This window comes from Lissotriton helveticus, chromosome 6 (assembly GCF_964261635.1).
Source record: "Lissotriton helveticus chromosome 6, aLisHel1.1, whole genome shotgun sequence".
In the NCBI taxonomy this organism is placed as follows: Eukaryota; Metazoa; Chordata; class Amphibia; order Caudata; family Salamandridae; genus Lissotriton; species Lissotriton helveticus.
The window spans coordinates 1,558,880,295-1,558,893,705 of NC_136067.1; the positions used below are offsets into that span (position 1 = coordinate 1,558,880,295).

General features: G+C 39.3%; 1 long non-coding RNA gene across 1 annotated transcript in view; it reads left to right on the forward strand.

Moving 5' to 3' along the window:
- The window catches only part of LOC144761824 (uncharacterized), an 89,934-nt gene that overhangs the window by 40,462 nt on the left and 36,061 nt on the right, over positions 1-13,411 (forward strand). The window lies entirely within an intron of this gene.

Genomic DNA, 13,411 nt, shown 5'->3' on the forward strand with positions numbered 1-13,411 from the left:
GAAAGGGTAGGAACTGCAGGGAGGGAGATCTGTGGAAGACACAAAAGGCACAATAAGCACAGAGTCTACCTCAAAACCTTTTAGAGACAATCAATTGTAATCGACCCCTAATACTATTCTCCCACCCCTCACCTGTAAAGGAAATACGATGGAACCTATCAAGTAGAGGAGAGTAGAGGGCTGTGGCAAGTTCACTTCAAGCACATATCATATCTTGAATAGGAAACAAAGGAACACACAAATTGGATAGACATACTTCAGGTGTCAACTCATACCAGAAACTATACATATAAGTTAAACACACCTTATTTCTACCTACCAACTTGTGCTCAAGGTGAGACCTAATCGCCGTGCCTACAATTGGCACCAGCCCTCTCAGAAGACTCTCTCCTATAACAGGTAAAGAATAGGAGAACAATTCAATGATTTACTTCTAGACTTTTCCAGCAATATTTCTTGCTAAAGAACCTAAATGGAGTGTCTGCTAGTGGTTGTTAAATCACAATGTCACTAACGGGTAAGTAATCAAAGTTCCTTCAATGACTCTGTTGTAAACGACTTTCATTACAATGATACTGGTTTGGTATCCATAAACACTTCTCTTCACAAAGCCTGAAGTCCAGCGGTATTACTAACCCGCTCCTAAATGGAGGTATAGGAACCCAAAGCTTCAAGATACAAAGTACTCCTTTGCCAGGATACCGAGCAGTATGTACCGCCCACCGGGGATTTCAGAAATAAGGAACCAGGACTCCTCTGCACGAAACCGCGATGCAGGTTTCCGCCAACAGAGGGGTCAGAACAAACAAGTATACTGGAACACACAGGATCCTCTACGATAAGATCGGAATAACAGTATTCTGCCGACAATGAAGCTAGAGCGAAAAGCCAGGAGCGCTACTAGCCTCCACAATAGTAGCAATGACAACTTTGGTGCGAAACTGCACTCTTACTGCCCTTCACCGAGGAACTCAAACACGGTCCGCGACTGGCGAATCCTTTTGAATTATCGGCATGGATCAGTCTCAACGCGGTCTTTTCTTCCGCGTATGACGTCACGCGAATCACGTCTCGCGTGATTTGCAAGGCATGCAGGGAATTGTAGTTCAGGCATGCTGCTGTCTCTCAATAGGTTCCAAAACACGGCAGTCAGTGACTACCGGCGGCGGAACATGACAACTGTCACATGCTCTCACTTGATGGAAGCAAAATTCAGTCCAACTCTTTAGCTATGTTCTTTTGAATTTACTCTTTTTCCATGCAGATACATGTGAGTGGATGTCTTCAATCAATATGGCATTTCACGTACCAAATCTTTTTCACCAACTTTAACTACTGTCTTTTTCAGTTATTTTTAGGTCAGCAGCAGTGGCGGCTCCTCAGCTATGGCGGAGGAGCGTCGCCCTACTGCTTTTAAGCAGTGCAAAGTAAAGGAAGCAATAAAATGATAATAACTTTGAGTTATCATTTTGTGTTTCCGTCAGTATTTGTTTACGTGCTGCTTTTTTGGCCAGCGGGTGGGCGGGCTGCTATGCTCTCTGAGCAGGTCAGGGGAGGAGTGGTTTGCCCACTCTTAAGTGCACATGACTGTTTGGCCGGCCCTCTCAGGCCCCCCAAAACAGTCATGCACACTTTCCCTGTACTCCATGCAGGCTGCATTACAGCCTGCGTGGAGAACATTCCCAGGCCCCCTTTGCCTGGCTGAGCTTCGAACCAGGACGCTGAGACCAATCACAACACTGCATTGCAGCATTCTGATTAGTCAGGGGAGCCTGGCTGTGCTTCCTGTTCCTCAAGGAGAACAGGAGCAGAGACGCAAGACCTCGCGGCAAGGTAAGTGTTTATTTATTTTTTTACATTTCACACCCTGTGTGACATCCCCCCCGCGCCCGCTTCACCACCTGGAAGCCATGCCGGCCACCACTGGTTAGCAGAGGGGATACCCAATATACCAAACAAGAAGGTTCGGGAATGCTCTAGCTTTATGTACTTTCTTTAGGGCGGAAGATGTTTGGATCTCACGCTGGTAAAAATCGATGTAAGTTGGCAATGTGACCAGCTGCCCTTATCATCTGCTGTTCCAAGTACCTCTTCCATTTTAGATTTTGGGAAAATATCATTCTTTGCCATGTAATATTGCCAAACGTCTAGGCAAAATTAATTTTATTTGATATGCATTTAAAACACAACACATTCCCATCAAAATTAAAAATAGTTAGATTTTCTCTTCAATATTCTTCTAATTTATGTAGGCTTCTATGGAGGGCAATTAGGGTTAAGTCCAAGATCACCAGATCATCTGAATATTGCTGGGCTTGAAGCTGTCCCCGCCAAGATGAAGTTATCGGGTGGTTTTTATAATGCCTGGGCGGTCTGCTATGTAAACTGGGAAAAGGAAGACAGCGAGGATGCAGCTATGTTGAAGGTCATTGTCTGTTCTTATATTTTTTGACAGCTCACTGTCAGCAAGCATTAACAGCCTTACTCATTTGTTGGAGTAGACGTCTGTCACCAGTCTCCAGAGACCCTATGGAATTGTAAGTTTGCTCAGCTGCCTCGTTAGGGTTTTGTATCCACACTCTATAATCGATAAAGTCAGCATATATTGTAGCCCCCTATCTCTATCCATTTTTCTGCAGTATCATAGAAAGAGAAAGAACTGAGTAATTCTTTCAGAAACCTGTTTGGACAAAAGGAACTATCGTATTATCCTCTGGCCAAATTATCAAGAGACGTAGCAATTGTTTTGCAAAGTTTTGTTCTTCACTACATTAAGGAGGGCAATTAGTGTACACTCGTCTCCACTTTTTGTTGATCAGGATTACAATGCTTTTAGACCAAGGGATGGGGTTAGAGCTTTGAGCATTAGATGATTTCAATACCTTTTATCTTAATACCTACAGTCTTGTGCATTAGGATAAAGTCACATCATTCTGCCCAGTGATTTCCATAACCAAAGGCTCTATTTCTGTGCCCTTATTGCATAAAGGATGAATAAAGTAATTCCTAAGAAATACTTTTTTTATCTTGACACTATTTATCTCTCAAACAAACCCCATCTTTCTCCAAAATTCCCTTGTTTTATTGTGTTTTAACATTTTATTTCAGATAAAGCACAGATGGATGTCATATAGGAGATTTTCACTGACTTTGCAGAATTTCCTTTTCTTTGCATTTTATATGTATGATTGAACAGTTAATGTTTTTCCCCTTTGTATATTACATATGGTCAATTAATTAGTTTTTACTTTCCAATTCCCCTCTTCTAGTGCCCAAGAGGCGTTTTCCTTATTCAACTTCTCTTTTATTAGTATATGTTATTAAATGACCCCAAGAGAATACAAAACAATAATGGAATCACTTTCAGAAAATTTCAACTTATGTCTCTTTCTCTATTCTTAAATCATTGGTTTGCAATTCTCAGACCTTTTGTTAAACTAATTTTTTTAATACATTTTATTTTATAGTGATCACTGGGGGGGTTGTAATTTCCAGGCCTCTTCATGAGTTAATGTTTACACCACACTTTATCATCAATGATCTAAGACTTAGAAATTGTTAGATCTGACAGATTAAGTGATGTTTGTTGATGTCCCCAGATTATTTCCATTGGTACTTCTACCCAGGAAACAACAACCCAGTTTGATCAGCCATTCCACAGGCATTCCCCTTCTCAAATTTTGCAGACTTGTTTTCAGTGCTAGAATCATAGATGGGCCAACATGTTTTCTTTCTTACATCACTCTTTATTAACATGAGGCAATTAGTAATACTGGCATTATTTGGTATAATTTAAACACTCATCTTCATCTGTATTACCTCATTTAAGGTTGCAATAGAACAGTAACCTATTGGTAAATATAAACATTGTAAATAATTACATCGAGTACACCTCTCCCTCGCACCACAACCTTCTGTAACGTTAGTTCCTGAACACTGGGACAAACTAACTTAAAGTCCATAAATCTCCATTGCACTCTTTTGTTCTATAAAATTACTAGTGTGCCATGAGAATGGCCTCTTTGTCTTGTCAGTCCTGCTAAAAACAAACATATTGTTCATGAGAAATTCTACTGTCATCAATGTGCTCTGGTGACAAATGATGTGATGCCAGTTAATGCCACATAAATAATTTCTTTCTACTTTTGAAGCAAATCAATATGTTTCAGATCAGGAATTTTGTATGACTCTTATTATATAACAGCTGGCGTGAGGAGGAGTTTTTCCTATTATTTAATACATACGTTTCTTTTCCCTGTCATCTAAGCTGTTGAAGCGGCAGTTTCTGGAGCTATTCACACACATCAGCGCCTAGACGCCACAGCAATCGAGCGCTTTACAAACTTTTATCCTATCCTATGAGGCAGATCCAGTAAGTCAGGATTTTCATGTTGTCCAGAGCCTGAGTGACAGTTTCCGAACAACCAATTGGTTTTATGCCCTCTTAAAAAAAAAAAACCTTTTCATAATATTAATTGTGACACAACTATTTTCACTGAGTTGCTCACTGGTTTTTGGGACATATTTTCAGATATTGTTACCTGCCTATTTTTTATATATTTTCTATGCTAATGGCACTATGTTACATACTTTGTGTGAGCTGAACATTATCTTGTTCCAAAATGGCTGTCGCAGTAGGTGTATAGAGTTTTGGTTTATTCAGGTTTTCCTTCACATTTGCTATATTATATTTAGTTAGGGTCATGTTATCATATCTTTTGGCGCAGCTTTTGCTTCACAGGTTACATTAGGTGTGCTTATGGCCCTTGTTTGAAGATGTTCAAAGTTCATCACACCATTCCTTTTTTGTATATTTCGTCGTCTGTGTTTGTATTGTTTTGTTGTTCTGAAATGGACACATAACATGTGTTGTTTTTTTAAAAAAGATTGCTGGTATGGTGGGAACTCTTACAACTTTCGACTGATCCTTTAGTATGATCATTTTTACTTATCTATGATTGAGCTGAGTCCTAATAATGCATGTGATTCTTGTATGATTTTTGTCCTAGCATGACAACTTAGATTTTTAATCTAGTTAAAGACAGGCAGTAGTTACTTGCATCAATGGCTTTAAAAAAGTCAAACATGGCTGTACAGCATGGCTAAAAGTTATTAAAAAGTGCTATAAAGCAGCACAAGCTCAGTGAGTCATAGCAATTTTCTTGTTGTAGTGGGTTGGGGAGGGTTAACACAAACAACAGGGGAGAGGATAGGAGGTAATAAGCAACACAGTCAACATGAGAATGAGAGGGAACATGGAACATAGATAAGAGGAGGGTAAAAAAAAGTGCTATGACGCAACCAGTGCTTGCTTCATTGTGACTTTTTTTCCAGTTGGAAGGGACAGACAACAAGTGGGAGGGAGAAAGCAACAAGGGCAACAGGAGATGGGATGGAAGAAGCTAAACAGATAATGTGAGGTTGGGCGGTGAGAAGGAAAAAACAACACTGAAAATGGGAGGGAAAAAGCAACATGGGCAACGGTAGGGTGGGATGAAAGAAGCAACATGGGCAACTAAGAAGCAATGATGACAGGGGAAGAAGAAAGAAAAAAGAATTCCTCAAGCACAGTGGAGGCACAGCGGTCAAAATTAAGCTACAAGCACTTGGTCCATGCTTTAAATGAAAGAGAAAAATGTGAAACCAGCACAAGCTGGCCAATTGGGATACAGTAGATAAGAGCCACAATGAACCCAACAAATAGTAAGCAATGGGCAGGCTCCAAGCCCCTTTTAGTAAACAAAATGTTTTTAAAGGAACAGTGCATGCACTGTCTCAGGGGATACTGAAAAAGATATTTGTTTTCGTTACATTGAAGATTGGTATAAACCTAACTATCTGCTCATTAGATCCAGATAGCTCGTTTGACTAATTGCATCATTGATCATTTACCTACCTTGTTATTATGTGAACTCATTAGGACCAATGAAGATTTTTTAATTACTTGTAGTAGTGAAAACAGGCAGCTTGTCAATGTCCAACTGTCTTTTTATTCTAGTTAACCTGGTAACACTATTTATGGCATTATCCTGTTTGAAAACATTATTCTCCGGTAAACACTCGACTCTCATATAGGATTGTGAACTCTCTTAATAATTGTAATACACAAATACTAGGTAAATCCTTCATATAATTCTTTTTTGATTTAATTGGAAAGTGTGCCCAACTTGCATGTAGTTGTTTTAGATCTTTCTTCTTTAGAAATTGATTTAATGATTTAGATAAACTGTAGTCGCAATTTTGGATATGTCTGATTTCTGCGCTGTTTAGGCAGATTACATATTTTTCTACAGTTTGCACATGCTTAGTTAAAAGCAGTTGGAAGAACAGGGGAACTAGGGTGTGGATGCCCCACCCTATTTACAACAGTAAGGGTACCTGGAGAAACATATTTGAGATTTTATTTTCTCCCTTCAATAAGTACATCTCAGTTGCTTCTAAATGTGTGTCATTATGATTCTTGTAAGATGATATCTGTATTTTTGTCAACATGTGCTTATGCAGACTACATATGTTGGTGGTCAGTTTGTAGGTTTTTCCTTTACCATCCAATTTGGATTGTTTGTTAAATAGTACAGTCTGGACTTAGTTCAGCTTGCAATCTGCTTGATGCAATTTGTTAACATTGTCAGAACAAATTGTAAGATCAATGTAGATTTGTCCCTTTGGCCATCTTTCATTTTTATCATTGTTATGAGTTCAGTGACTCCCAAGATAAGAACAGTGAGATTTTGAATTAACTGCAGTAGGTGCAGCAGTTGTTTATTTAATAAAATATAATTCACTTGATCAGGAAAAATACACTAACAAAATGTATCAAGTACCAGCAGATTATTCAATGTACCTGGGTAAGGGTCCTGGATCTGGACACTGAGGTTGATTCAACTTCTTGTGCCTCCTCCGTGTACAACAAGCAAAACATTTCTGGATTTAACAGTACAATTTGGGTAGAATGGACCCTGACTTCTGCTCTCTTGCCAACTTTGTTGAGATCTTGTCCCTGAACAAGGGGTATAAGCAGCATCTTCCAGTTTTTGAATCTTTTCGTTACATTTCCCCTTTTTTAGTTATTCTCTTTTTTTATTTATTTCTAACATGCATGGCCACCTCAAATTGTTTGTCTTCTGTTGGACCCTATATTGTTTGCTGGCTTTAGAACTTTGTGCACTTTACCCATGCTAACCACTAGTAAAGTGCCTTTGCTCCCCGTTAAACATGATTGGATTTGCATACCCCTAGTTGGTATATTTAACTTGCCTATAAGTCCCTAATGTATGGTACAAAACGTATCCAGAACCTGGAAATTAAATACCATTAGTGGGCTGCATCACCTATTGTGCTATGGGGTAATGCAAACATGTCTTCAGACCTACTATTGTAGTCCGACTCTAACAGTGCAAATCGTGCACTGAGACCTGTCAAAATAAAAACTTTTGACAGTAAGAAACCTTCCTTTCAAATATTAATAAGTCACTTACATGTAGGGTTTGTAGCCCACAAGGCGGGGTGGATGGTATTTAATTGTAGGAAATGTAAACATTTAAGGTTAATATGCCCTTACAGTGGCTAGCACCTCAAAGCTATTTTCATTGTAGGAAGGCTGGCTGCCCCATAGAGGATCACTGCGAAGCACTATGAAAGACTAATATAGTATCTCGGGAATGGGACTTGTTAGAAACATAATTACAATCTGTATCTAATAGTTACTAAAAATCCAATTAAATGATGAAGTTGTATTTCTATCAAATATTAACGAAAACATACCCATTAGCTGTCTGAACTGCCAGAAGGCTAACTAGCATAATCCTCTGCCAGATCCCAGCCAGTGATTAGCAGGGGTCGGAACTCACAGATTTTCACGCTGTGGAATTCTGTGGAGTTTTTTTTAAAAACTTTATTTTTGGTTTAATTCAACTTACAGACTGACATTCATTACAAACATTCTAGTGTGACATATGCAAAGGTATGGTTTGATGTATAATAGGCAAGACAGTATAATGCAAATATCCATTACTTCTGAGGGTCCGAGTGAGAACAGGGGGAACCAGCATTCATTATCATATACATTATAACATCAACATTTGTCTCGTTTCATAGTGTTGGGATATACACAGTTCTCGCACCAATTGTCATTAGTAGTAAAGCATGTGGTAACCTCACTCCCCTCATGCAACAGGATTTCCCCCTTCAGGCGTGTCCGAGTCACTCACTGTAGTACCTAAAAGGTAGGTCTGTAGTGGGCCCCAAATGTCTGTAGGCCTGGATTTGACAGGTTGCAGGTCTGCATAGATAGCATGTTGTTCCTGACAATAAGTGACATCTCGGAGCCATTCCTTAAACTTAGGGGCCCTCCCACGGCTCCATCTACTGGCTAACCTTCTTTTTGCTAACAGCAGAGCTATGTTAAGGAACTTCCTAGTGCTCTTAGGAGTCTGTAGCGTGTACCCCAGCTGATGAAGCGAGTTTCAGAAATATATTCATTTCAACTCGTGAAGTCATACTTTCATAACTGAATTAATAATACTAATGATCTGTGCTATGTGTGTATTAATTCAACCTAGTTTAAAGTTGCATTTACACAGAACACGCGAGAAACTAACATATGTGCTCATAAACGTGCAATATTTTGCATCTTCATGTTTGTGGAAATAATAAATTAATTTTGTCTATTGTCATGTCTTGATTAATTGCGGCTGTTTAATTAGTGGCATGTGGCTATTTTATGTATGCTTTTGTCTACGTGGTGTCATTTTACTCTTTACAGATGCAATAGAGAATACTGCTGGATTAAATGAAGAATGGTAGATATAAATGCTGCTTTAATTGTTTGCTTTTTTTTGCTAGGTAAATTAAACTAATGGGTTAATCATTAGTAATGGAGGGTGGGTAACAGAACAAACTGTATTTCTTGCATTAATTACTCTTTGTGTTTGTTTAAATAATAGTTTTCGTAAAAGTGGTTCTGGGCCTAGTGCATTCGTGTTTGGCAAAAATTCTGCTCGGAGAAAAGCAAGAGTCCATCATGGAAAAATTCCTTCTGCTGAAACATTTTGTTGTGATGTAAAATAAAAACGTGATGAGCTAACTGTTCTATAGTCAAGCAAGGCCAAGGCCAGGAACCGGCAGAGGAGTTTGACAGACCGAGGAAGTTATGATTTTCTTTCAGTAAATGTTGCAAACTGGAGGAAGCTTTGCAATTCAAAAGCTGAAAACAATGGACTCTAAGAAAGTGCTGGAACTGATGTTCAAAATTTGGGAAGACATGATGGCCTGTCATTTGACAGCCAATGAGAACTCGTTTTGAGCAGAAAATTATACTTTTACTTAGATTAGTTTAGCGTAGAAAGGGTATAAAAACTCTTCCCCTAGGAAGAGAGCGCTGCTTCTCGCTGACCTTTGAATGGGCATGTCGTGCTGATGATTCTCTTTTGGAGCACGTAAGAAACCCAAAAAGACTTTTTATTCTTTATTATAGCAAGTATAGTTAGGGACTTAGGATTTTGATAATGCCAAACTGTTATTTTCTAATTGATTTATGTTACTGAATTTTACTTAATCATCGTTATTATTTACCAATACATTAATAAAAATGCTCTAATAAAAAATTTCTAATGCAATTTCTAAAACAAACAATTAATAAATATTTACTTTGGAAAACAAGCTGGCCTTGTTATTTCATGAGTTTAGGTTACCAATAGCAAGATCCTATTGCCACAGTGGCTTAATTATTTGTAGAGTTTATATAGCGTGATGAATTTCATTTACCGCGGTTGTATATAAATGTATATAATTTGTGAATAGGTTAATTAAGTCACATGATTCAGTTGGTCAAAATATGTCATGTTAGATTATGGGCCTTGTGATTGATTTATAATTAATAGTGAATATTGTGGAGTTAGGTAGCGTAGCTTATGACATATTTCCTATAGGCCGCTGGATCAATTTCCTGGTAGCAGAGGATGGTTGCTATGGTAACCAACATGCTACATGGTAGTTACATAGGTTTGATGTCTTACATATGTTGAGTTCATTCACTTTTGTTAAGTGTAGTCGAAAGGGTTTTTCCTGCAGTGTGAAAAATTCTAGTTGTACCGGTACAGAGTGGTGTAACAAAAGTGAAGTTACACAGTGCATTTGATCTGTTTCAGAATAGTGATATTAATGTATATCACAAGTATTGTGGCCGTACAATACGTGTTAGGGATATAGGTGTGCTAGATAAAACGAATATATGATAGTGAGGATTGTCTATGAAATCGTAACTTTGAATATAGGGACAAAGAGCCCGTTCTAAAATTCATTGCGATGAGAGTAGTAGAATATATTCGAGCTTGAGTATAGGGTAAGGTAATATTGTTTATCTTGCTGATGATTCAGGTTATCTGTGGTTGGTTAGAGTCCTGCCAAGATTTCGTGTATGTATGGTTAGGGATACTTACTGTTTAAAAGTACGTAAATGATTTTGTAATTCCGTTCGAGTTAAACTTTGAATTGCTACTATGGGGTCGATTCCGATCCGGTAAAATCCCCGTCCGTACGAATCGTATCCGGAGCCGTTTCCGTACGACTCGTACGGACGCCGTACGACCGGACGATTCCGATCGGCCGACCCGGACGCGATTCGTACGGTACACGTCGATTCGTACGGAAAAGCGCACGATCACCTACACACCGTACGGCGCGTACCCCCCATGATCGCAGGGGTATGCTCCGTACCCCTGTGATCATGCGGGGTACGTGCCGTACACCCAGCGTACATGGGGTACGTGCCGTACACCCACCGTACATGGGGTACGGTTCGTACCCCATGTACGCTGGGTGTACGGCACGTACCCCGCATGAGCACAGGGGTACGGCGCGTACCCCTGCGATCATGGGAGGTACGTGCCGTACCCAGGGGGGGGCGTTCCGTACCTTTTTTGGCGCGAACTCTGCGTTTACGACTGTTTTCGGCTCCCGTAGGAAAAGGGTCGTACGGCGCGTACCCGACACGAATCGTACTTGCTGGGTCGTAAAAACCAGCCGCGAACCGCAGTGATGTCGCGTACAGCCGGTTCCGAGTGAGACTCGTACGGAGATTTGAGTCGTACGGAGTCCTGTACGACTCGTACGGAGTTTGGCACCTGGTACGGATCGTACTTTGTCGTACGTACGGGACGTCTACGGGTACGATTCGTATGGGGAAAAAACTCTCCGTACGACGATTCGGAGCGCATTTTACCGGATCGGAATCGGCCCCTATATGTGCATTCAGAGGGAAATGAGTTTGTTATTACCTGTTTGAAGGGTAAAGTAAAAATTTACTTTATCGGCGGATGTATATTCTGTGAGAGTAGCGTTGTCTATTCCACGCAAAGAATTTCTTGCATGTCTGTAAAAACTATCATTTTATTTTAGAGAAACAGACAAATGGTTTGTCCTTTTGTTGTTGTTAATAGAAATTCATTGTGAAAAACGTTCTTAAAATGGCGCGGTGAAAAGTTTTTGTGAAGGAGGGGTAAGCGCTGAGAGTGAGACGCGAGAAACCGCAGCGGCTGTGTACGTCACACGGTCCGCGCAGTGATTGGGTACCATACGTCACAAACTATACTCTGATTGGCTCACGTGACATTGTCGAGCTAAGCACTGATTGGCTTTTGTGGAAAGCTCTGTTCTTACTGGTCGAGCAAGGTGGTGACGTAGCTCGAACCTGATTGGCTTGTTGGTGTGATTCGCGCACGGATTGGTTGGTATTGCGGAACAACCAAGAAATATTTACGTTCATTTCTGACTAAGTGGATTTGATTTTAAAATGAGTTATTTTTACAAAAACGTTGAGAAAAAGCTTACAATGCTTCAAAATTTTTTATTTTTTATTTCACCTGATAAGAAAATTGAAACGCGAGGTGGTAAATTACTTCATAAATACAAGACACCTGCAGCGTATATGGAAGGTGAATATGGTTATCATACTTGTTTATGGTTTGATGTTTGGAAGCATTATACTAAAAATGACGGTGTTTTGGCTTGGCCGGATGATGGTTCATTTAAAATGAGAATTTTAAGAAATTTGAGAGAAAAGATGTCAGGCCTAGACCAACACAATTCGAAGCTTTAGTTGAATGGGAGGATGAGATGTTACAACTTCAGAAAGAAACAAATGGGTTAAAAAGACCTCCTAAAACATCGATTTACAAAAGGGAAACGCATGAAGATAGAATGCGTATGTGGAGACAGGCAGACATGTGTGAAGGTCTCTATTTAATAAAAGAAATGGTTTTGGGGACTCCAGGTGAAAATAATACAGAAAAGAAAAAAATATTGTTGTAGAAAGTGAATCAGAAGATGCAGTCTTAGAAGAAATTTACACCACGAATAAAAAGCAAACTCCACTGAGACCGCCTTGTTCATGGTCCACTCCGATGGTTTCTACAGGAACCACACCAAGTGCACCTCCATTAAATGAATCACCCAAATTGTACCCAGATAATTCTGAATCCTTTGAAACTCCAGAAAAATACGAGATGAGAACAAATTCTAGTGTTTATAATGGAAGCAAAAATGTTCCTGAAATTTCAATGGAAAGGGAAGCCCCTAGAAATTTAACGAGAGCTACCAGAAATGAGGAAGTTGTAAATACTTCAGAATACTTACGATCAAAAGAGGAATTAATTAGGCAGTTAACTAAAGGCATGGAAGCAGTGACAGTTCCAGTAACTATTGGTCCTGTTCAGCCTGTTTTCGATCAAAAGGAAATTAAACAGCCAGGTTTGACAATTCCATTAAATGCAGAAATTCAGAAAGTAGCTGAAAAATTTTATTCAGATTTATCCGAAATACATTGTGAGAAAACAAAATTGCCTGATTTAACTTTTAACCAGGTTCTTTTAACCAGACACCAATGGGTGCAGAGTCAGATGCTGAGACTCATAAGAAAACAGAGTCTAATTCAAAACTTGATGTAGCAAAATTAAAAGCAGACTTGGAAGAATTAATAATTGGCACAATTGGTCCTGACAGTTTGAAGTATTATCGAGATGATGAACTTCTGTTCATCAGCAAAAGCATTCAATGGAAAACAAAAAATAAATATGAGCATTTGGAAGAACTGGCTGCTGAATTAGAAATTGACTTAAGTAGACAGAAAAATTTGGGAAAACATTACAAGACTTTACAGAAAAAGACATTGGGAACTTCAATACAATGGGAAGAATTACGCATATAAAGGAATTAATTGTATATATTAAAAAGTTGGGTGACTTAAGTAAATGGAGAGTGAAATGGACTAAAAAGAGAGAAGACGAAAGGTTGGATAGACTGTCTAAACAGTTTCCAATGAGAGAAATTGCAGGTGGAGGATATGTTCATGTCCCATGGTCAAGACAGGATATTTTGCTTTTCTCAAATGATTTTCCTCGGCTGAGAGAAAAGC